The sequence below is a fragment of the Mobula hypostoma genome, chromosome 6 (genome assembly GCF_963921235.1).
Source record: "Mobula hypostoma chromosome 6, sMobHyp1.1, whole genome shotgun sequence".
NCBI lineage: Eukaryota > Metazoa > Chordata > Chondrichthyes > Myliobatiformes > Myliobatidae > Mobula > Mobula hypostoma.
This window is the reverse complement of record NC_086102.1, coordinates 71641830-71668595: the sequence shown is the minus strand read 5'-3', so window position 1 is coordinate 71668595 and position 26766 is coordinate 71641830. Positions and strand designations below refer to the sequence as shown.

General features: G+C 41.3%; 1 protein-coding gene across 1 annotated transcript in view; it reads right to left on the bottom strand.

The window, feature by feature from the left end:
• drd3 (dopamine receptor D3) overlaps positions 1 to 22763 on the bottom strand; it is a 62311-nt gene extending 39548 nt beyond the window's left edge. Inside the window, exon 1 of the mRNA XM_063052525.1 lies at positions 22740 to 22763. The gene's annotated coding sequence lies outside the window, so the exon portion shown is untranslated. The remainder of the gene's footprint in view (positions 1 to 22739) is intronic.
• Between the last annotated feature and the right edge of the window lie 4003 nt (positions 22764 to 26766).

The window sequence follows — 26766 nt, the reverse complement described above, 5'->3', positions numbered from 1 at the left end:
TTTACCTACTTGTGAAGCACCATCATAAAGCACACATTTGCCAAGCAATCTCAAATCTCTTCCACTTTCCTGCCACATTCGAAGAGCCCGTGCTACTAGTAGAGCACAGTTTAGTTTTTGAGTAATTATTAAACAAGTGCTCACTGGAGTAGAAATAACTAAATCCTACATATGAAGTGCATTGTGTTTCATGTGCTCCATGTTTAGAAGTGTTTGTGCCTGGATCTAGTGGACGTCCTGCCTGTTAGAAATTAGATCAGGCACTCTTTGTGCATTTCACTCATTTCCCTGGTATACTTCATGCATATAATGATATCATCAATTTACACGGCTGGTGGATCAGAATACCAAAGCTGTGATTATAGATATTTGTTCAAGATAAATGAGGACCTCATGTAGAAAGTTGCAAGCCACTCATGAATTAAAGGATCCCTGCCATGGCATTTATTTTAGCTATAACGATCATTCTGTAATGCGTGCTATCTGTTTAATGACAGGCATTGTTGACAAAGATCACAGGTTCTCTGCACTAGATGCTATGATCTGTGGCCCTGATAAATGCTGTGGTAGGGGCCAGATCAACACACAGACAGCTCTGTAGCATTGGAGAAGGAGTTCATTTCAAACACCGTGCATTCATTTTACTTCAGTCCCAATAGAAGCTCACACAGAGAAGCCCATAGAAATAAAATAAACCTGCTGTGCAGCATAATTGTAAAGAACACAATGCTTCAATTTGAGGGAGAAAAGAATGTAGTATTAGCTTGTTCAGAAAATGCTCGGAGAAGAGGGATCAACTCTGGTTCTTGGAAATTGGGGCTTGTGCAGAAGGGGAAAGGGATGCTATGCCTACCAGAAAACCCAAGGAATAAGGAATCTTCCCATATGTGAGACATTAGGTTGTGCTGTGTTTCCCCATTAATGGTTACTTAGGTATGGACCAAAATAATCATTAAAATGTAATTCTGGTCGACTGCACTTTCTTCCATGTGTAATGCTTACACTCGCTCTTTGTTGAATTGTGGTTTGTCCTTTCTCTCCATTTTTATCCAGTGAGCTCAACCATCAACTTGGCTTTTCAATAATTCCTAAACCTTCCAACACTACTGGCCATGTACTTCTATTTCCTCTTCTCCCATCCACTATTCACAAAATAAATACACTTTCATACCGTAAGGGCATGGACAGTCCAGGATAAGTGGTATTACAACCGCCATGGGATGTGGGGAATATTTTTAAGAATGGATCAGTGTAGGTTTATTGTAAATGGGTGCTTGCTAGTTGGTGCAGACTCAATGGGCTGAAATACCTGTCGCTCAGTGACTCTATAACATTGATCTTGAATCAAGACAGGTTTCAGGTGATCTTTTAAATCTTATTCACAAGGCAGGAGCACACCAGATATGCTGAAATATTGGTTTTACACCCAAAGGAAGTAATTTTTTTCTATAATTCACTGAAAAGTGAAATCAATCCTGTGGGAACACAATATTTCAACTCTATTAATTTCCTGTTTAATCTAAAATTATTCCCATCACTAGTCTGATTGAGACATTGATTGAACAGAAACAGTTATCATCAGAAATTGAGCTTTGTTCTGCATCCTCCTGTGTTCTGTGTTAATAATGATGAGTTGCAATTGGCTGAGTACTTTATATTTAACAAGATACCTGTGAGCAATTAGATCCAACTTTTAAATTGTCCTGTAATGATGTGTCTACAGCAGTTGGAAGTAATGAGAGGCATGAATGGGAAAATTATATTATTTTAAAGTTCTCCAGAGTTTGATCTAAGGTAAAATCTTGAACATAATTATTCTGAGCTGGTAATCAAGGAAATAGGCACATAATATAAGTACTAAGATAAGGAATAATACACAATTCATTTTTCCCCCACCAAAGAACATTGAGCACAAATGTTGGGAACATTGTCTGGAATTTTTCAAGATTTGCTTACAAGATGTTTGGTTACTGGCTGCCATATCGGGCTTTGACCTACTGGCAAGATATAATGGATTCTGGTTAATTGGGCCACACCGGAACCAGTACAATTTGGCGAATTAAACAGCTGCCCCAGTTAACTGAAGTTTCAAAAGTATTGAAAAACAAACTACCCTTTAACTGAGTAACGAATTACATATTTAAATCAACACACACAAAATGCTGGAGGAACTCAGCAGGTCAGGCAGCATCTATGGAAGTGAATAAACAGCTGACATTTTGGGCTGAGACCCTTCATCAGGACTAGAAAGGAAGGGGGAAGAATAAAAAGGTTGGAGGGGAGGAGGCTAGCTGGAAGGTGACAGGTGAAGCCAGGTGGAAAAGGTCAAGGGTTGGAGAAGAAAGAATCTGATAGGAGAGGAGAGTGGACAGTAGGAGAAAGGGAAAGAAGAAGAGACCCAGGGGAAGGTAATAAGCAGGTGAGAAGAAGTAAAAGGTCAGAGTGTAGAACAGAAGAATGTGAGGTGGGGGGTGGATTTGGTCACCGGGAGGAGAAATCAACATTCACGGATTCAGGTTGGAGGGTGCCTAGATGGAATACAAGGAGTTCCTCCTCTACCCTGAGTTTGGCCTCATTCTGGCACAAGAGGAGGCCACGGATCAACATGTCAGAACAAGAATGGGAATCAGAATTAAAACGTTTGGCCACTGGGGATCCAGCGGTACTGCGTAAAGCCTCAGCCTGGAGGTGCTGGTGGTCACAATTGAGGTTGGAGTTGGAGCTAGTGGTCACGTAATTAAGGTGTCCAAGGTTGTAGGTACTGCCATTGACAGAAGTGGAATCCAGGTTCCCGATCAAATCTGGGTTATGTATGTAAATGAAATATAAAACAAATTAGAACATTACCAATACTACTAGAGTACCATAAAACTTTTAATTTGTTCCTAATAGCTATCAACAGAGGAATTCATCTCATCCAGTGAATGTGGCCATGTTCTTTCAATTGGCTGTAATGAAGAAATTCAGTGTAGACACCTAGTGCAGGTCATACAATGCTTTCAATGATTGCATCTTCCAAATCTTCACTTTCATTGTAACATTCATCAAGATGAATTCTTTGTTGTTCTTAACTTGTTGAAATAGCGAAATCATTTCATTTTCACTCACAGCCATTTCTGGCATCTCCCAATTTGAACGTTTGAAACAGCAGTGAGCAAAACAATTCTGAAATGTCTTACAGTTTATTTCTCGCCAATTATTGAACTCAAACAGATCCAACTGATGTTAATCACGGTGTAGTGTCTAACAGACACACATGCGACCGATCCGGATTAGAAACTGTTTGGCAACAGTCTCCTATCCCAAGTAAGTAGCATAGTATTCCAAATTAATGAAGGGAATCCTGGCTATTTTTTTGATTTGTTTTGTTCTTGAAGAGATGTCCCAAATAAGTGGCTGCCCTGATGGAACAATTAACCGGAGTCCACTGTATTGTGAAGAGAATCTCATGAGTGGAGCATCTTGACCACCACCCATGTAGTGGTGGCACAGTGAGGCAGATGCTTCACAGCTGCAGGGATCCAGCTTCAGTCCTGACCCCAGCTGCTGCTTCTGTGGAACTTGCATGATTTCTCAGTAGCCACATGAGATTTTCTCTGGGGGCTGCTAGTTTCCAAAGATGTGCAAGTTGGGTGGGTAATTGACCATTGTCAATTGCCCTAAGAGATAGATGATTGGTGGAATTTGGGGGGGGGGGGAGTTGAGAAGAATGTGGCTAGAGTAAAAAGGAATGAGTATAGGATTATTGTAATTGAGTACATAACAGTCACTTGTTGAATTGCAGGGTCAGCTTCCATGCAGTCTGGCTCTATAAATCTACCACAATGAACTGACGAAGAATTGGCAACTATTCTTCCAGACACATTTAACATCTCCATCTGAAGCTGTGCCTTCAGACTGTGGCCCCCTCCTGTTTAAGAATACGACTACTATCCTGGTACCCAAGAAAAACAAAATAACATGCCTTCGATTACCGCCCAGTGACTTAACATTTACCATTGTGAAGTGTTTCAAGAGGCTTGTCTGTGGCACGCATCAACTCCAACTTTCCAGACAAACCTGATCCACTGCAGTTTGCCTACTGACGAAAGAGGTCTATGGCAGATGCCATCTCCATGGCTCTACTCTCATCTTTGGAGCATCTTCACAGTAAAGCCACCCACCTGTACATCAGACTACTGTATTATTTATTGGCAATAGTTCTGCCTTCAATATTATTGTTCCAAGCAAACTCCTAAACAAACTCTGGACCCTGGGAATTAATGCCTTCCTCTGCAACAGGAACCTTGACTTTCTAACCAACAGACTGCAAGGAGTAAGGATAGGCAGTAACTCCTCTGCCATGATTATTCTATGCATTGGTGCTCTACAAGGTTGTAACCACAGCCCTGCACTGTATTTTCTGTGCACTCATGACTGCATGGCCAGATTCTGCTTGACTTCATCTACAGTTTGCAGATGGTATCACTGTAGTGGGCCATATCTTAAATAATGATGAGTTGGAGTACAGGAAGGCGATAGAGAGAGCACAGCCATGGCGTCATGACAACAATATTTCCCTCAATGTCAACAAAACAATAGAGCTGGTCATTGACTTCAAGAAGGGGGTAGAGCACATGGTCCTGTCTTCATCAATGGCGTTGAGGTTGGGAATGTTGAGAGCTTCAAGCTCCCAGGTGTGAGCATCAGCAATAGTCTGTCCTGGTCCAGCCATGTTGATGCTATGGCTAAGAAAACTCATCAATGCCTCTACTTCCTCAGGAGGCTGAAGAAATTCAGCATGTCCCCATCAACTCTGACAAAGGTTTTATCAATGCACCATAGAAAGCATTCTGTCTGGGTGCATAGCAGCTTGGTGTGACAACTGCATTGCACGTGACCCGCAAGAAATTGCAGAGTTGTGGACACAGCTCAGCACATCACAGGAGCCAACCTTCCCTCTATGGACCACCTATACTTCTTGCTTCCTCAGTAGCAAAACCAGCAAAATCAAAGACCCCACCCACCCCAGACATTCTCTTTTCTCCCTTCTCCTAGTGGGCAGAAGATGCAAAGCCTGAAAGCACGTACAGCCATGCTCAAGGACAGTGTCTGTCCCATTGTTGTCATACTCCTGGTCAGACTTCCTGTATGACATAGGTAGAAAAAGGGAGGGAGTCCTGAAAACAGAATACAGGGAGTTAGGAGGGAAGCTGAGAAGCAGAACCTCAAGGGTAGTGATCTTGGGATTGCTGTTTGTCGTTCTATTGGTAAGAGATGGAATTACACCTTTAGAAAGAGGTGACATAGATTCAGAGAATGCTGAATCTGCGTGGGTGGAGTTAAGAAACTGCAAGGGTGAAAAAAACATTATGGGAATTATATATGTAGCCAAGATGTGGGGCTGAAATTGCAAAGGGAGCTGGAAAAGGCACGTAATAAGGGTAATGACAGAATTGTAATGGGGACCTCAATATGCAAGGGGATTGAGAGAATCCAGTTGGTGTTGATCACAAGAGAGGGAATTTGTTGAATGCTTACAAGATGGCTTTTTAGAGCAGCTTGTGCTTGAGTCTACATAGGGAAAGGGTATCTTACATTGAATGTTTCATAATAATCCAGAGCTTATTAGGGAGCTTAATGTAAAGGAAACTACAGAGACATGAAAGAGGAGCTCTCCCAGGTGGATTGGAGAGGATACTGGTGAGGATGATGGCAGGGCAGAGATGGCTGGAATTTCTGGGAATAGTTCACAAGGCACAGGACTGATATGTCCCACAGAAGTTGTTCTCAAATGGTAGAGGTAGGCAACAGTGGCAGACAAGAGAAGTTAAGGGCTGCGTAAAAGCCAAAGGAAGGGCATATAAGGTAGCAAAAGTGAGTGGGAAGTTGGATGATTGGGAAGCTTTTAAAATCCAACAAAAGACAACTAAAAAGCTATAAGAAGGGAAAAGATGAAATATGAGGGCAAACTAGCCAATAATATAAAGCAGAATACTAAAAGTTCTTTCAGTTATAAAAGGAGTAAAAGGGAGGTGAGAGTTGAATTGGACCACCGGGAAATGATGCTGGTGAGGTAGTAATGGCGGACAAAGAAATGGCAGATGAACTTAATGGGTACTTTGCATCTGTCTTCACTGAAGACACTAGCAGTGTGCCAGAGGTCTGTGAGTGTCAGGGAGCAGGAGTGAGTGCTATTCCTATTACGAAGGAAGAAGTGCTAGACAAACTCAAGGTCTTAAGATGAATAAGTCACCTGGGCCAGATGGACTACATCCCAGAGTCCTGAGAGAGGTTGCTGAAGAGATAACGGATGCATTAATCATGATCTTTCAAGAATCACTTGATTCTGGCATGGCTCAGAGGATTGGATAATTACAAGTGTCACTCCACTTTAAGAAGGGAGGAAGGCAAAAGAAAGGAAATTATAGGCCAATTTTCCTAACCTCAGTGATTGGGAAAGTGCTGGAGTCTATTACTAAGGATGAGTTTTTGGAGTATTTGGAGACTAATGATAAAATAAGTCAAAGTTAGCATGGTTTCTGTAAAGGGAAATCTTGCCTGACAAATCTTTTAGATTCCTTTGAGGAAGTAACAAGCAGGGTGGACAAGGGAGAGGCAGAGGATGTCATTTACGTGGATTTTCAGAAGGCATTTGATAAGGTGCTACATATGAGGCTGCTTAACAAGATAAAATCCTATGGTGTTACAGGAAATATACTGGCATGGATAGAGGAATGGCTGACAGTGACTAGGAATATAGAGGGCCTTTTCTGGTTTGCCACCAGTGACTTTTGCTGTTCCTCAGAGCTCATTATTGGAACCATTACCTTTCACATTGTTTGTCAATGATTTGGATAGCGGAATTGATGGCTTTGTGGCAAAGTTCATGGATGATACAAACATAGGTGGAGGAGTAGGTAGTGCTGAGGAAGTAATGCGATAGCAGTGGGACTTAGACAAATTGGAAGAATGGGCAAAAAAGTGGCATATGAAATACAGTGTTGGGAAATGTCTGATAATGCATTTTAGTAAAAGGAATGATAATGCGGACTGTTACCTAAACGGGGGGAAATCTCAAACATCAGAGATACAGAGGGACTTAAAGAGTCCTCGTGCAAGACACCCAGCAGGTTAATTTACAGGATGAGTCTGTGGTAAAGAAGGCAACTGCAATATTGGCATTTATTTCAAGGGAAATAGAATATAAAAGCACGGAGATTATGCTGAGGCTTTATAAGACACTAGGCAGGCTGCACTTGGAGTATTGTCAACAGTTTGGGGCCCCATATCTCAGAAAGGATGTGTTGTCATTGAAAAGAGTCCAGAAGAGGTTCACAAGGATGATTCTAGGAATGAAAGGGTTAATGTATGAGGAGCTTTTGGCAACTTTGGGCTTGTACTCACTGGAACTTAGAAGAATGCGTGGGGTTCTCATTGAAAGCTATAGAATGTTGAAAGGACGAAATAGGGTGGATGTGGAGAGGATGTTTCCTATGGTGGGGGTATCCAGAACTAGGGGGCACAGCCTCAAAATTGAGGGGTGACCTTTTAGAACAGAGGTAAGGAGGAATTTTTTTAGCCAGAGTATAGTGAATCTGCCACAGACTGCGGTGGAGGCCAAGTCCATGGGTATACTTAAGGCAGAAGTTGATCGTCTCCTGATCGGTCAGGAGATCAAAGGATTTGGTGAGAAGGCAGGTGTATGGAGTTGAGTGGAATCCAGGATCAGCCATGATGGAATGGCAGAGCAGGCTCGGTGGGCATTTTATCATTTACCCGCACTGCGTTCTTGGTAGCTTTTATTCTTTATTCTGCATTGTTATTATTTTACTTTATTCTAGCTCAATGCACTGTTTAATGATTGTATCTGTATAAACAAAGAGGAGGTTCCAAGGAGGTTAACAAGGATGATTCCAGGAATGAAAGGGTTATCATACGAGGAATGCTTGATGGCTCTGGGTCTGTACTCACCGGAATTCAGAAGGATGAGGGGGATCTTATTGAAACCTTTCGACTGTTGAAAGGTCTAGACAGAGTAGATGTGGAAAGGATGTTTTCCATGATGGAAGAGTTTAGGACAAAAGGACACAGCCTCAGGATAGAGGGGGTGCCCTTTCAAAACAGAGATGTGGAGAAATTTTTTTAGCCAACGGGTGGTGAATTTGTGGAATTTGTTGCCACATGCAGCTGTGGAGGCCAGGTCATTGGGTGTACTTAAGGCAGAGATTGATAGGTTCTTGATTGGACATGGCATCAAAGGTTATGGGGAGAAGGCCAGGAACTGGGATTAAGGAGAAGAAAAAAAAAGATCAGCCATGACTGAATGGTGACGCAGACTCAATGGGCCCGATGGCCTAATTCTAATTCTGCTCCTACGTCTTATGGTCTTCATCCCATTAGGGTGGAACAGTTATACCTTTCAAAAAAAAAAGAAAGAAGGGGATTCTAATCCTTCTGTTGACTTTGAAATTTCTTCCATATTTGTTTCCAAGTTGTGGACTTTGTTAACTTGTTTGGTTTCCTACTTTCCGATACCGGAGAGTAAATTAATTGGGAGCTCTAGCCCAAAACATAAGGAATTCTCTCCACATGATTAAACAATGCTTCCTCTGTTTCTTAAGGAATAGTTGACTATATTCATAAGGTTAATCATGATATTGCTTCCTTTAGGAATACACTTGCTCTGTCGGCTTGCCCATTCAGTCCCCTATCAGTTCTGATAGGGTGAAGTGGTAGAGATATGGTCAAGTGGTGGCCCTGATCAAGAATGCCCCCATCAGCCTAATCTGTCAGAAATCTTGATACCAACAAGGTGAAGGGTGCCTAGACCCTTTCTGAAGATGACATATAGTCCCTGAGCTCCTTTAGCTGGAGGGAACCAATATCGATATTGAAATCCATTCAAAAGAACCTATATTCACTGAGGGGTTTTTAAAATTTCACAAGCTTGTTACACTTGTGTTGTATTCATATGAGTCAGTAAAGCAAAAACTTCATGGTTAAAGTGTAAACACACACACACACACACACACACACACACACACAGTGTATTTTCAGCAATGATAAGGAATGACTATGAAAAATCAACATTGGCACAACATCATGGGTTGAATAGCCTGTCCAGTGCAGTACTCGTCTATGTTCTGTGCTCTGTGTTCTACCTTAAAAACATTCAAGGAGTGATGAATAAACTCTTCTCGGGCTTCCAGCTGGGTACAGGTATCGATTTTTACTGACATTTCAATCACAAACTCTGCTATCTTCATTAGGGATGATGCCTGGACATGTCTAGCCCAGTGGTATTTATACCCCCGTCATCCCTCCCTCCCTCCTGATTGGTTAGTCCTCATCCAATCAGTAATGTAAGAATTCCAATTCTTACTTAGAGCGAGACTTTTGTCTTTGTTAAAATTCTTCTTCTCTAGTTTTATTTCAATATACTCCAATAGATATAGAACACAGAACAAAGAGCAACACAGCACATTCAGCACACGATACTGTGCCAAACTAATTAAATTAGCATCCAAATACCTAACCAAATAAATCTCTTCTGTCTACACAAAGTCCATATCCTTCCATTTCCTACATATTCATGAGCCTGTCTAAAAATTTCTTCAGCACCTCTGTCACATTTGTCTCCATTATAAGTCCCGGCAGGATGTTTCAGGCACCGATTTTGTGTAAGAAAAAACTTGTCCCATACATCTCTTTTGAATTCCTTTCACCTTAAATGAATGCCCTCCTGGATTAGATATTTCAACCTGAGGAAAAAGATATTGTATGAATAAGATATTGTAAAGATATTGTTCCAACTATGCCTTTTATAATCTTATAAAATTTGATCAGATCGCCTCTCATTCTCCGCAGCTTCAGAGAAAACAACCCAAGTTTGTCCAATCTCTCTTTATAGTACACGCCCTCTAATCCAGGCAGCATCCTGGTAAATTCTTCTGTACCCTCTCCAAAGCCTCTACATCTTTCCTATAGTGAGGTGATCAGAATTGAATGCAATACTCCAAATGCAACCCAACTAGAGTTTTACAAAGCTGAAACATAACTTTCTGACTCTTGAACTCAGTCCTCTACTAATAAAGGCAAGCATGTTGTTTGCCGCTCTTTACCACCCTATCAATCTGTGCTACCACTTTCAAGGAGTGATGGAATTAAACCCCCAAGACCTCTCTGCACATCAGCACTGTTAAGGGTTTTTCCAGGTGCTGGAAATCCAGAGCAACACACCCAAAATCCTGGTCAGGCAGCATTTATGGATGGAAGTGAATAAACAGTCGATGTTTTGAACCTGAAACTTCAATAGTTCATTCATTTCCAGAAATGCTGCCTGACCTTCTGAGTTTCATCAGGATTTTGTGTGTGTAACACTTTCCATTAGGTCAGGTTAAGTTCCTTCTGCCTTTGTTCCATCCATATCTGCAACTGACCTGTATCACACTATATCCTTTGCTAGTCTTCTATGCTGTCCACAACACCACCAGTCTTGCATTGTCTGCAAACTTACTAACCTACTCATCTATGTTTTCATCCAGGTCATTTATATACATCACAAACAAAGGTCTTAGTCTGGATCCTAGCGGATCAACACAAATCACAGAGGTTTAGGCCAAAATAAGCCTGATCAATGACTACCCTTTGTTGATTCTACTGCAAGCCAATGCTGAATCCAAATTAAGATGTGGATCCTATGCATCTTTATCTCTGGATGAACCTCCCATGAGATAACTTGTCAAGTGCCTTACTAAAATCTATGTTTATAACATCCACTGCTTTACCTTCATCAATCAGCTTTGTCACCTCCTTGAAAAACTTAATTAGCAAGACATGACTTGCCCTGCAAAAAGACGTGGAAACTCTCCCTAATCAGGCCATGATTTTCCGATTTCTCTTAAATCCTATCCCCAAGAACCCTTTCCAGTAACCTCCCTAGCATTGACATGATAGTTTATAAGATTATCCTTATTTCCCTTCTTGAAAAATGGAACAGTATTTGTACTTGTCAATTCTTTGAGACCTTGCCTATGGCTGGAGAGGACATGACAATAGTGGTCTGAGCCCCAGCAATCTTATCCCTTGCCTCCATTAACGACTTGGGTATTTCCCATCTAGCCCTGGGGACTCATTCAGCTTAATGTTAAGAGGCCCAGCATGACCTCCTTCTTTATCCCAGAAATGCTCCACACTGAATTCCTGTCTTCCACGTCCTTTTCCTTAGTAAACACTGATGCAAAGTACTTATTTAAGATATCACCCGCAAGGTCCACCAGTAAGCGCACATTCCTTCCTTTATCGTTCAGTGGTTCTAACCCACTTCCTATTTATCCTCTTACTCTTGATGTATGCATACAATGACTTGAAATTCTCTTTAGTCTTTTCATGGGCTCTCCTGCCTTTCCTACTTTTCTTCCTGAGTTCTTTTCTGGCTTCTTTGTAGTCCTCAAGGGCTCAGTTTGGTTTCAGCTTCCCAAACCTTGCGTTAATTTCCTTTTTATTCTTTTGACTAAATACTTATACTTACTTTTAGCTATCTTAAAATTTAAGGAGTTGTGACGACTGTTCCCCAACTGTTTTCTGACTGAAAGATCAATTACCTGTCCAGGCTCATTTCCTAACACCAGGTCCTGTGCAACACCTCCATTTTTTAAAATTATCTATATATTGATTTAAGAAACACTCCTGGGTGCCCCTAATAAATTCTACCTCATCTAAACCTACCTCTGGTACTAATGAGTTCCAAGTCACATTAGGAAAGTTGAAGTCACCCAGTACAGCACCATGCTGTTTTTGCACCATTCCCTAATCTGCCTGCATATCTGTTCCTCAATGTCCCAATGACTATTTTTTGGGGGCAGGGTGGTCCTATCAGGAATTGCAGCTTATTGTTGAGTTCTACCCATGTAGACTCAGTGGATGAGCCTTCATTATGTTTCTCTGAATGTAGCTCTGATACTGTCCATGATTTAAAAAAAAATGCAGATCACCCCTCCCCACCCCTTTTTTTATCTCCTCCTCCATCTTATCTAAAACATCAAAACCCTGGAACATTAACATTCCTGACCCCTCTGACCAGAGTCTCTGTTATGGCCACAACATCATAGTTCCATGTACTGGGCTGTGCTTTAAGTTCATTATCGTGACCCATAATACTCCTAGCATTAAAATACACAAACTTCAACCCATCCATTCCATTGTGTCCTGCCTGTCTTATTGTTCATGACATCCGCATTCTACTCACTTTCTCACTTCCTAGCCTGGTGCTCTGGTTCCCATCCCCCTGCCGAACTAATTTAAACCCTCCTGAGCAGCAGAATTAAAGCTCCGGACCAGGATATTGCTTCTCCTCCAGATTAGCCAGCCTGACTTTTCCCTCATAACACAACCTCCTTTTCCAGGTGATGTAAGATCTTATCAAAATCCTACTCATATTGTTGTGGGGCATGATTTAATACCATTTGAGTGTAGAAAACTGGATCTGATCCAACCTCTTCCTTTCCTTTGTAAAAGTAATAAAAGAATGCTTAGATACATTATGTTTGTAATTAATTTTGCTCATAGAAGACATATTTATGGAAAAGATGTCCTTCATTGCTACAAAATCCCTATGGTTCATAATTTTGATCTTAATAATACATCAGCACAGCATACACATGCCTGAACCTATTAAGTTTCAACCTACATTAAACCAGACTTTGAACTCTGCTTTATTGCCATGACCAATACTTTATTATAGATTCATTAAAATACAGTACAATGAGATGCAAATGCTTTGGTAGTCGTTCAAGATCTGTGGCAATATTGCTATACTACGCACAAATATATAACAAACTAGGGAAATACAATTGTTTGTGATAAATATATACTTTCAAATTTAATGTGTTATGACTTCTTATGCTTATGACTTCTATATTCCAAGTCATTACAACTGTGTTTTCTTAAATAGGTCATGGAATACATTTGGTATTTTTATCATGTAAATAATGTAACTCAGTTCTTAATGTAAGAAATCAATGTAAAGAACAATATATTTCTGACACTGCTACATTATCACTTGGACTTGGGTAATACTCGCACGACTTGTGTTCTGTTTCAGTATTCCCCTACTCAAAATGCAGCTAGCATTGCTGAGAAAATGGATAAACATTTTGAAGAAAGGATGGTGTAAGTGATTTTGATGCAATCCTGCCGTCTAGTTACAACGATGTATTTCTTGCAGACTTAGTGATCTCCTCGAGTTCCGGAATCAAAGTTGGATACTTTCTGATCTGACCAGCACTGGTTTCTATATTAGACATTGTACCTACTCTCTGTTCAATGCTAATCTTCATTGTCACAAATATATGGCCTTTAAGAAACAGAGCTTTACATAAAAATATATTTATTAATGTGAAAAAGGACTTATTACAAACAATGCAGCATTTTTTTACATGAAAGTGTAAGTCTCAACTGCTGAATGACCTGATGTTAACTGAAAATAAACTAATGTTGATCTTAACTGAAAATAAACTACAGAGCTACACAATACAATACGTTATGTAATTTCTGTAAACTGGTTTCACCAAAAATTCTTACTGAAATAATTGAGCTTACATCTACAAAAAGCAATGTAATTTTTACAATCTTTGCAAAAGGTTATAAATACCCACCAAGAACATAATTCTGCAATGTACGATTGGGTGAGTGTGGTCAGTTTTCTGGGTGGAATTAGTTTTTGATACAATACTTTTTGAACCAATGGAGAAAGTTGCAGTTTATGCTTCATCTTAAATAGAATTGTTAAGATATCTGTCAAATTTCTAAATCAAGCATCATGATGAATCGCATTCAAAGAGGTCCAGAATGAAAGACACTTAAGAAAGATTAAGGAGTGAACCATCATGGCTTGGTACACAGAAGGCCTCGAGATCGGCTGCGGGAGGGAGGGGAAGATGGCGGCGCGACGCAGCGCGCGCAGCCGTTCTGAATGAATATCGGTTATGTGTAACAAGGGGCTGTGCACAATCCGGATTTGATGGAGACAGCCGTGAGAAGCGCTACTGTGTGATCGAGAATCTCCGGAGATGAAGGCCCCAAATTCTCGGCTTTGCGTATCGCCTGTTGCCGGGGTTGGGGTCGAAGCGCTCGGCAGAGTTGGTGTTCGGTGCTCGGTGTCGAATAGGTGGCTCGGAGTTTTTCGGACGGACTCAGAGTCGGACTGTGGTTGGATGCTTCCGGGATGCTGCATCGAGAAGTTGGTGGCACTGGAGATTTATCGTCTGTGTGAGATGATGGGACTTTCGAGAGACTTTGAGACTTTTACAGTGCTATGGTCTGTTCTTATCAAGTTACGGTATTGCTTTGCATTGTTGTAACGATATGTTATAATTATGTGGTTTTTGTTAGTTTTTAAGTCAGATTGTTATGTGTTTTTCGTGATATCATTCTGGAAAAACATTTTATCATTTCTTAATGCATGAATTACTAAATGGCAATAAAAGGGGACTGCGTGTCCTCATATTCATAATCATATTCCTATGAAACTGTAACAGTCAACACTGGATATAATAAGATTGAGATGTGTGACAGTGAAACAAATTCAAAACCCAATTAAAAGTACAAGGTAGTCATTTTTAAATCTAAATTATTGTGTCACTTGATAATATAGGTAACTTGACAACTCTGCAACTGTCATGAGGCTGACTAAACGTGTGAAGTAAATTTTCCAACCAATGGTAAAGAATCATCTATTGCCAGTATATTTTGAATATCGTGGGCAAATTTGATAGTCACCATCCAGGGTCATTCAGACTTTAATGACTGAATAACTTAACCTTTCAAAAGTCATTCACAAGGTTATTCACTTTCAATATTGCACGCTGTTTTGTGCTTGGACTTTGATGTTTCAGTAAAGTGCAAAGAACAGCTTGGATGATTCTACCACTTTCCATTCCTGGGCTTTGATGCTTCCATGCCAGGCAGTGATGCAACCAGTCATGATACTCTCCTCTGTGCATCTAGAGAAGATTGTCCGAGTTTTAGATGACATACAGAATTTTCCCCATCTAAGAAAGTAGAGGCACTGTCATGCCTTTCATATGATAGCAGTTAACCGGTAACAATCAGAATCCTATAATTCAACCTTGTATCGATGTTTGGTGGAGAGTATATTGACCGGCTGCATCACAGCCTGGTTTAGAAACACCAATGCCATTGAACAGAAAATCCTTCAAAATGTAGTGGGTATGACCCAGTCCATCAAGGGTAAAACCCTCCCCACCACTGAGCAAATCTATATGAAATGTTGTCGCAGGAAAGCAGCATCCACCACCCAGGTCATGCTCTCTTCTCACTGCTGCTATTAGGAAGAGGTACAGGAGCCTCAGATCCCACATCACCAGGCTCATGAACCGTTATTACCACTCAACCAGCAGGCTCTTGAACCAAAGGGCATAACATTACTCAACTTCACTTGCCCTATCGCTTAAATGTTCCCACAACCTATGTACTCACTTTCAAGGACTCTTCATTTCATGTTCTCATTATTTATTTTTGTTTGCCCAATTTGTCTCTTCTACATATTTGTTGTTTGTCAATCTTTCTTTATGTGTAGTATTTTGTAAATTCTATTTTTCTGTAAATGCCTGCAAGAAAATGAATCTCCAAATGGTATATGTAATGTTTGCTGTACATACTTTGATAATATATTTTACTTTTACTCCGATTTTGACCGAATCTCTGTATAATTGAAGTGTTATTTCCTTATTTTAGAAACCTAACCCACTTAAAGTTAAGTTATGAACACACAATTTCCCAGACTAAATCTGGACCAGCTGTGGATAAGGATGCATGTTCAGGACCTTCGGTGAATTCATAATTCTGAATTTTCACACGATGTTCAACAGAGTGTTTCACAGCAGCTTGTTAGAAAGGTTTGGCTGTGTGGCATTAACACAGCAGCATGGGTCAAAGTGAAAAGCGAGAGTGAACAGGCATCATTTGGGCATAGGCACACAGATGAAGGCAAAAAGAAAGGAAGGTGACTGGAATTTATCTGAATATGAAAAAAAGTCTTCAAGCTGGTAAAGAACTGTGCAGCACAAAAGAAATCTTGAAAAATATTTTCCATTCTAGTTTAATGACATACTGCTAACCATTTGACTATTTATTCATTTCCATAGACACTGCCTGACCTAAGTTCTTCCAGAATATTGTGCGTGTTGCTCTAGACTTCCAGCATCCGCAGAATATCTTGTTTTTTTTTTAATTTACCATGGGCTCTCTGCAGCATTTTCCACAGAGTGAGAAGCTACTTACTTTGCAAGATTGTTAGTAAAATACTCAAAATGCATCATACAAACTAATCTGGATGTTATTTGAAATTTATTTTCTCAATCACATTAATGGAGAACATCATAAGTAATTTATGTGGAAATTTGCAAGCAATCTTGTTTTCTGCAGTTCTTTGTATATAGAAGCTGAGGTTTCTATTCAGGGTGGATCATGATTATAATGCTTTCGGGGTTGAAATGTGCTACTGTGGAAATTTGACTATATGTTTCCTGATGCCAACTATATTTGCGCCAGTGATGTGTTTTCCATGCTGGACTCCTAGGTAATGGCATTATTCCCTGTGTAATGCTCATTTAGAGTGGATTCTGGAGAAATGAGTCTACCTGGTTTCTTGTCCCAGGCCAAGAAAGTTCAGAAAGCACTGCCATCTCTGCAGGATTTGAAGGGGCTTCTCTAAGCAGATTCAATCTGGTGTTTGGAAACTAAGTTGGGTAGTTCTAATTTAACTTATCTATTTACCTACTCATCTTGTTCTGCCCTTACTCCTGCTCCAGCCCCAAAGGTAGTAACCCTGATCAGTGCTCAATAGAGCACCCTTACCAACTGCTAGCAATCAACTCTCATTCCACTCTACCTCCACTCCCAAACACTCCACCCCTTCTCCCAACCGCTCAACACCATAATCTTGTAGACTAAGTCTAGCCCTAGACTTGCCTCCTTTACTTTGTACCTCAGTGGTGTTGTACTTCAAAGTTGGGCTGATTATTCGGCATCTAAAATCTTGAGCCTTTGCTAGTACTGAAATGGAGATCATGTTCTATAATAATTGTTTGTTCCCTGTGGCTGCTAATAATACCTTTTGGTCTACAATGTGAGCTTTGAATCCTGTTTGTTTTGCAATACTCTTAACACAGTTAGATTAATGAAAATTGCCCCTTGCCATTGCCCTCTCTTGAAGTAGTTACATTTAATTATCAGCATGAGCAATATTTCAATAATATGACTGCCATTGATGACTGCCAATCCACCTCCTTTGGACCAGTAAATAAGTCACTGTATCTATGGGATAATATCAGAAAGTGCTGGGAAATCTCCTCAGGAAGGATCACCATCAACACTTATTGTCTGTGATCCTTTGCCAGAACGGGGAATTGGAACCTCTCTTTCTCAGTTCTGATGAAGGGTCCCCAATCTAATACATTGAGCATTTCTCATCTTCTCAGATACCGCCTCACCTGATGACTTTGTCCAACATTTTTGTTTGCTTTTATTTTATTTCAAATTTTCAAAATCTGCAGTTTTTCTCAATTCTTCATTCATCTAATCTCTTCAGCTTTGTATTGTTGCACTTTAAAGAAAATTATTCCTTTTTCATTTTAATTATTCTGTTTTACTTTCTTTCTTTTTCATCATAGTTTTTTTTTAAAAAGTGTCAAGTTGAGTAGATTTATTTTCCATAAATCAAGACGGCACACCTGCTGGCAGTTTTCTCAGTTACACCTTATAGATTTACCATTCAACCCAGTGGCAGAGCAGGAGTGTGCTTAGATTACTTTGCATTTGTGTGGGGAATGGGGTCCGGATGCCTGAGCTATGTTAAAACTAGCTCAGTCAGCACAGTCATGGAATGAGATTGCTGCGCTGAGGTAAAGAAAAGGAAAGATAAGGTACCTTGCATTTTTTTCTGTGAATTACTCATGTTTTGTTAGCTTAAAAGTTAATTTTACTCTTTATTTTGATTGTCAACTAGTTATTCAACCGATTATTTGTACTATTTTTGGTAGCTTTGGGAATTAGCAATGCAGGGGAAAATTCAATGCCATCTGGTAAAGACTTCCAGTGGAATAATGTGAGTAAGAGTTGGTCAGGCCTGTCTGTGTTATTCCATCATTCAAGGCTAAAGGCCATGCTGTTTGGCTCTGTGACGGTCTCAAACAGGATCAGCCCCCTGGATGCAGAAAAGGTGAGCATGGAGGAAAAGGAAATAAGTCTGACATGTCCCACTCAGAAAAATTCAAGTCAAAGCCTTTTCACTGATATCTAGTTTGTAACTACATATACATATAAATATAAGTAAAAATATAGAGTGAATTCCGGTTAGTTTGGACGCATTGGGATCAGTACATTTTTAACTATATAACAAATGGTTAAAAACGTTTAACAAAAGACAAACCGCCATTTTACTGTGTAATAAATTAAGTATTTAAACGAAATACAGAATAAATTAGAACTATCAATTCTACCACAGTATGAGACAACTGTGTATTAGTTCTTAATAGTTATCAACAGTGTAATTCATCCAGTGTACAGTAGCATATTATTTTGATTGACTGTAAGTGAACAAAATCAGTGCAGACACCTCGTGTAGATAATGGACTACCTTCATACAGTGATATTGACAATTGCATCCCCCACATCTTCATTTTCATTGTTACATTCAAGATTAAAGATGACTGTTGATCCCTTCAAATACCTTTGTAGTTCCTAACTTGTTGAAGTAATGAAATTATTTCATTTTTCACTCCTGGGTGTTTCTGGTATCTCCAAGCCTGAATGCTTGAAACTGCAGGGAGCAAATTGGTTCTGAATTATCTGAATTTCTCGCCATCACTATCAAAAATCACTGCTTTTTGAACACAAGTGCACACAACTGACGCTATTTAAAAACTGTTTGTTCTCAGCATGGTGTTGTGTCCCATGCGTCCGATGCTAGTTAGAAACTGGTTGGCAACCGTCTCCTGCCACAGCTAAGTGGTACGGGGTCCCAAGTAAATGAAGGGGATCCCGGCGATTTTCAGAATTAGCTTCCGTTCTTTAAGAGTTGTCCCACACAAGAGCTGCACATACCCACACAGACCTCTGTGCAGTAGCCAGGATTGTTGCTGTTGTCATTCCTCTCTGTGCCTTGTGGTACATCGGGCGGCAACATTTGCCATTTCTTTAGCACTTGTCTGTTTCTTATGACGCTGAGTTGCTAGCTCAACGCTCAACCTAGCAGGGACGGAAGGCGAGTAAGGAGCCAGCCCGACTCAGATCCAGGACCACTCGCCCTGGAGTCCAGTGCAGATGCCACTGCACCACCAGCCGGCAGCAGCCAAGATGTGGGGTACAAATTGCAATGGGAGATAGAAAAGACATGTAAAAGATGCAATGTTACAATAGTCATGGGGGATTTCAATATGCAGGTAGGTTGGGGAAAAATCAGGTTGGTGCTGTTTCACAAGAGACAGAATCTCTAGAATGCATATGAGATTACTTCTTTGAGCAGCTTGTGGTTAAACCCACTAGGAGCCAGACAGTTCTGGTTTGGGTGCTCTGTAATGAACCAGATATGATTAAGGAACTTAAGGTAAAGGAACCCTGAGGAGATAGTAATCATATTATGATTGAATTCACCCTGCACTTTGAAAGGGAGAAGATAAAGTCAGATGTATCAGTATTACAGGGGAGTAAATGGAAAGCAGGGATGATGGCAGTACAGCAGTGGCTGGAGTTTCTGGGAGCAATTCAGAAGGCATAGGATAGATACTGCAAATCCCAAAGAAAAAGAAATATTCTAAACGGAGGATGTGCCAACTGTGTCTGACAAAGGAAGTCAAAGACCACATAAAATCAAGAGAGGGTATATAACATAGTAAAAATTAGTGGGAAGTTAGAGGATTAGGAAGCTTTTAAAAAACAACAGAAGGTAACTAAAACACAATAAGGAGAGAAAAAAATGAAAAAAGATAAACTAGGCAATAATATAAAAGAGGATAACAAAAGTTTTTTTAGATATATAAAGAGAAAAGGAGCTATGAGAGTGGATATCGGATGGCTGGAAAATTATGCTGGAGAGGTAGTAATAGGGGACAAAGAAATGGTGGATGAATTTTTAAGTATTTTTGTCAGTCTTCACAGAGGAAGACAACAGTGAAATTCGAGAGTGTCAAGAGGCAGGAGTGAGCGTAGTTGCTATTACTAAGGAGAAGGTGCCTGGGAAGCTGAAAGATCTGAAGAAATCCCAAAGAAAACAGTAATATTCTAAGGGGATGAGGCAACAATAGGTGCCAAGGGAAGTCAAAGACAGCTTAAAAGCAAATAAAAGTGCATGTAACATAAAAAAATTGTGGGAAGTTAGAGGATTGTGAACATTTTAGAACACTAACAAAAGGCAGCTAAAAAAGCAATAAGGAGAGAAAATATAAAATAAAAAGGCGAGCGAGCCAATAATATACAAGAGGATATAAAAAGATTTTTCAGATATATAAAGAGAGGTGAGACTGGATATCGGACCACTGGAAAATGACACTGGAGTGGTAATAATGGGGGACAAAAATGACAAACAAACTTAATACATTTTTGAATCAGTCTTCACTGTGGAAGACACCAGCAGTATATCAGAAATTTGAGTGTGTCAGGGGGCAGAAGTGAGTGTCATTACTGTTACTAAGGAGTAGATACTTGGGAAGCTGAAAAGTCTGAAGGTGGACAAGTCACCTGGATCAGATGGACTACACCCTAGGGGTGTAGCTGAAGAGGCTGTGGAGGCATTAGTAGTGATCAAGATTACTAGATTTTGGAATGTTCTGGGATACTAGAAAATTGCAAATGTCACTCAGCTCTTTAAGAAGGGAGGAAGACAAAAGAGAGGAAATCTAAGGTAGTTAGCCTAATCTTCATGCTTGGGAAGATGTTGGAGTTCATTATCAAGGATGAAGTTTTGGGGTACTTGAATGTCATGATGGAATAGGCCAATAACATACAAGAGGATATAAAAAGATTGTTTAGATATATATAAAGAGTAAAAGAGAGGCGAGACTACAGACTGGTATGGATTCCTTAAGGGGAAATCTTGCCTGACAAATCTTTTGGAATTCTTTGAGGAAATAATGGGCAGGATAGACAAAAGAGAGTCAGTGCATGTTGTGTACTTGGATTTTCAGAAGGCCTTTGACAAGGTGTTAAACAAGATAAGAACCCCTGGTATTACAGGAAAAATACTAGCTTAGATAGAAGATTCACTGATTGGCAGGAGACAAAGAGTGACTAATGGAGGATTTTTCTACTTGCCTGTAGGTTTATAGTGGTGTTGCGATTCACACTTAATTTTTTTCTCCATTCTCATCAATTGAGGAGACATAGTTAGCAACATTGATTATTTTCCTGTATTTATCTGTTTCCTTCACTAAGTTAAGGTAAAAGTTTATTGTCATATGCACAAGTACAAATAAGCACAGGTGAAATGGAATACACATAAGCAGCAGTTACAAGAAAAACATTAACTAAATACAAATTACACTTTTTTTACAAGAAAGAACAAAACTAGATCAAAATAAAAGTTTTAGTGCAGAGTGACAAAAGTGGTATTGGAGTTGCTAAACTCCAGTGATTAGGGCTATGCCAGTTGGTTTGAGAGCCAGATAGTTGAAGGGAAGTCACTGTTCTTGAACTAGATGTTGTGGGACCTGAGGTCTCTGTATCTCCTACCCAATGGTAACTGCAAAAAGGAGGCCTCGCTTGGATGGTGGGGATCTTTAACCGTGGACATGGACGTTGCTCTCTCGAGGCAGTGCTGCCTGTATTTGCTGGTGGTGGTGGAGAGCGGTGTCCCTTGGTGTACTGGGCAGAGTCCACTATCTGCTGCAGTTTCTTACCTTCCTGTGCATATACTGTACTGTAAGACTGCTCTTTCAACAACTCTGATAATAGGAGCTTCCACAGAATGCTGAGGGATGCCCTTCTGGGCTCGATACGCAACTAGTAAGGTTTCCTGCAAAGTCACAGCCACATGCAATACAGAAACGGACCTTGGGCCCTTCCAATCCATACCAATAATTGCCCATTTAATCCAATCCATTTTCATTCTCCTCTCATTCCCAGCTCATTTATCCATTAAGCACAGTTTACAGTGGTCAATTATCCTACTAGTCCACATGCCTTTGGGAAGCCAGGCACCCGGAGGAAAACCATGGCGTCACGCAAGCTCCACAGACTCACCACCTGAGTTCAGAATTTAACCCGGGTGTCTGCAAGGCAGCAACATTACTGACTGCGCCACTGTGTCACTCAAATGGGTTCAATAGATTAACACTTTCCATTTAAGGCTGTACAGCCTTCGCTTAAGTCTCAGAACAAACCATCAATTTACAGACTAATTGCATTATACCGGGGTACACATATAAAAGTACGCCGGGTTTAATTCATCTGGTTGACCAGTCTTGGACGAAATGTTCTCCCCTGATGTTGGAAATCTTATATTTTCACTTACCGAATTCTGACAAAAGACTCGGTCTTAAATAGTCGATTATTGTTGCTTATACGAAATAGGACAAACGCATCCTACATCATTGCTAAAGTGAAAACAATACTAAGCGCAGTTAACAGCGGTTTAAGAATCCAATGAGAATAATTGGGAACCATTGGCCATTTGTTCTGGCGATAAAGGATTAAAAGTAAAGTCCAGCTGCTAAAAATGGTTTAAGAGGCTATGTCCTTACCTTCGATACAGGGGCTCATGTAAAGGATCGAGCTTCCAGTCGCAACTCCTCTGGGCTGTGAGTACCGTTGCGCTTCAGCGCAATAACAAAACCCAAAGCACTCCGCGCTCTCTCGCCACTTCAAGCATCAAGTTCGCCAGATGTGCTCTATACTGTGCTATCATCTGCCGGAGACGTGTCGCTCATCATGGTCCAGAACTCAGGAGACCCCCGGAGGCTGCAGCTTGAGGGAGCCAACCGTGAACTGACAGGGGATGGCGAAGTGAACTGCAGCGGATAGCAAGGATGGGCGGAGGGGGGAGGGAGGGGGCGCTGAGATTAGAGGCAGACACGGAGGAAGGAGGAAGAAAGCGTACCAGTTTGAAACACATTCAACTGGAAGTCGGACACATGTTGAAAATTGCAACACTATACGGAAAGAGTAGAGGAAACTCCCGTTTAGTTTCGAAGGACCACGTTGCCTTTCCGTACTCTGAGCATTAACGGTTATCTCAAAGAGGCAGATCTTGTTCAAGGACATCGATTTTTCGCAATTTAAAAAAATGAGTTCACATTTGTCGATTCTGTCAAATTCCATAACTTATTTACGGGGGGTGGAGGGGGGTGCGCTGGTGGTGTGGAAGGTGGCTGGAGTTATTCCAGTTTTAATGGTAGCGTTGAAATTATCCAATTTATTTTAGTCGGTTCTGCCTAATGTATATCGTTTCAAGACGACAATATACTTCTTATTTTTTTTCGCTCCTTTGTATTGAATCAGATTTTCTTCTGTCTTCATCCTTCTGGTCTGCTGCTTGTAATGAAGCCAATCCTAATCAGAAAGCTTTCAATATCTTCGGGTTATATCATCAGCATGCGATTTCAAACACTAGATTCCCTTTATTGCTTCCAAATTCATTTGGTTTTGCCCCTAATTATTTGCATTGAATTTTTAAAGTGATTCAAGTTCTTAAGAACAAATAATGTCAGAAAACTTCTTGCTGAAATAATAACAGAGAGGCAACTGTGAAAATGAGCTCCTAAAATAAACTGGACTTGCAATAGACTAAGTCTGAACAAGAGCAGGCAGGGAAGGATTCTTCAAATGACACCTCAAGCAGTTTTTATTTTTTCTTTCTCCCAGTCCCCAGATAACTAGATTTGACAGAGAACAGTCAGGACAATCCAGTTTACTCCCTTTATACTCCTGACTGTGAGGCCAGATTCTGCCCTAACTCCATCGCCAAGTTCACAGGTGACATGCCTATAATGGGACTGACATCAAACAATGACAAGACAGAGTATAGGAAGGAGATGGATGCCCTAGTGACATGATGTCAAGACAGAAAACTTCCCTCCATGTCAGCCAAACAAAACATCTGGTCACTGTTTTCAGTAAGTAAGGTATAGTGTACACTTCTCCATGTATCAGTGCTGCTGAAGTATATATGGCTGAGAGCTTAAAGTTCCTGGATCTAAACATCATTAATAGCCTATCTTGGTACGGCCACATAGATGGTATGGCTATGAAAGAACACCAGTGCCTCTACCTCTCTAAGAGGCTAAGAAATTTCAGCATGTCCCAGCTGACCCTCACCAGTTGTGATGGATGGCCCATACAAAGTATCCTATTGCAGTTTAGTACGACAACAGCTCTGCCCGAGATTGAAAACAATTGCAGAGAATTGTGGACACAGCTCAGCACAAAATGAAAGCCAGCCTCCTCTCTGTCAACTCTGTCTACGCTTCCTACTGCCCCAGGAGAGCAACTAACATAATCAAAGACCCCTCCAACCCTGAACAATCTATCTTCTCTCCACTTCCATCAGGCAAAAGGTACATAAGATCGGAAGTATGCAACACCAGGCTCAATGATAGTTTCTATCCTGTTTTACAGGACTCTTGAATGGATCTTTTGTACAATAAAGACGATCTGTTGATTAAGATTAGGGTCAGGGTTAGGCACTGCACTTTCTCTGTAACTAATGCTGTAACACCATATCCTGCATTTTGCTATTATGTTTACCATTAGCTCTTTAAACGCAGTCTAACAAGTTTACTTCCCTCAACCACCTCCTCAATCTGTTTATCACATCTTCCTAACCCTTTAGCCTGAAGGTTTAAATTGATGTCCATCTCCTTGTGTATGGAAATAAATGGAAACAAGTTTTCTTTGCAACGCACACAAAATGCTGGAGGAACTCAGCAGATCAGGCAGCATCAATGAACAGTGACCTTTCAGGCCGAGAGTGGAGTGGAAAGGAAGGGGGAAGAAGCCAGAATAAGAAAGTGGTGGGGGGGAGGGGGACAAGCGAGAAGGTGATAGATGAAGCCAGGTGAGTGGGGAAGGGAGGATGAAAAAAGAAGTTGGGAGATAAGTGGAAAAGGCAAAGGGTTAGAGAAGAAGGAATCTGATAGCAGAGGAGAGTGGATCATGGGAGAAAGGAAGGCGGCGGGGGGGGTGGGATGTAATGATGTGATAAGCAGGTGATTAGAAGAGGTAAGAGGCCAAAGTGAGGAAATGAAGAGGGAAGGGGAAAAAATTACCAGAAGTTGTTACAAGGTGGGCATTGATGGCGGACCGAAATGCAAGACACAGACACTGAAGTACTAGGAACAGGACAAGGTTTATCACGAAAGCAAGGGGAGTCAGGAAGAAATGATGCTGGACATCGACACAGGCCCTGGACGAGACAAGAACACCTGGCCTGGGCTAGCACTAAGACTAGGAAAGCGGGACCAGAACAAGGAACTTGGAACTAGGAGCCTGGGCTAGGACTCTGAGCCAGAGACTGGAGAAGGACCCGAAATGTGGGTCTTGACTCGGGCTCGGACCCTGGATCTAGGCAAGGACAAGACGTGGCTACAGGACTGGACGTGGAACTCCTGCACAGGATGAGGCACATGGACAGGATGAGAACACAAAGCCGTGGCTTGGACTAGATGAAGTTCTTGGACGTGGCTTGGACTGGACAAGGTACTTGGACGTGGCTTGGACTGGACAAGGTACTTGGATGTGGCTTGGACTAGACGAGGTTCTTGGACGTGGCTTGGACTAGACGAGGTTCTTGGACGTGGCTTGGACTAGATGAGAGACTGGCAGATCCCAGGACTGGGCAAGAGAACTCCAGCACAGGACTGGGCGAGGCTCTTGGACTCGGCTTGGTTAGGCTCTTGGGTACGGAGCTGGGACCCTCTCCTTGGAGCGCAGGGCCGAAATGACTGCCAAGGACACTTGAACGAGGTAAACTGCCAAGGGACGCCTGGACTGGACGAGGGACTCCTGGACTGGAAGAGAACACGAAGCCTTGACTTGGACAGGACTGGAATGTGGCACCTAGAACTTGGAACACAGGAACACAGAGCCAGGTCCCCTCCATGGGAACAGGACTTAGGGCCAGGGCTTTACACATAGCCAGGACCCCTCTTTGGGAACAGGACCTAGGGCCAGGACTCCTCTTTGACATGGACACTAAACACGGGGACACAAAGAGATACTTCCAAACTCAGTGATAGATAGTTCCTTATCTTGGCATGGCAAGGCTCCAGTCTCATTTTGGCAGTTGAACTTGCCAGAGATGCAGGCTTTAGAAGGAAGGGGAAGGGAGGCAGTCCAGCAAGAAATCCTTGGTTTGAGAGGTATTTATGTGCCAGCCCAAAACGAGAATCAGATGCCTCAATTAAAGCACCCAATGGACCAAGGGAAAACAGGAAAATCTGGAATAAGGAATCAACGGACTAGACCGTGAACCAGAATGTGGACTTCACACACCAGACCATGACAGAAGTTAGGGAAATCAATGTCCATGCCATCAGGTAGGTGTATTCTAGACATAATATGAGGTGTTGCTCTTCCAACCTGAGAGTGGCCTCATTATGGCAGAAGAGGAGGCAGTGGACTGACATATCAGAATGGGAATGGAGATAGGATTTGAAATGGTTGGCCAGGAGGAAATTCCACTTTTTACAGATGGAGAGGAGGAGCTCAACAAAGCAGCCTCCCAGTCTATGTCGGATCACACCAATGTAGTGGAGGCTGCACTGGGACAGC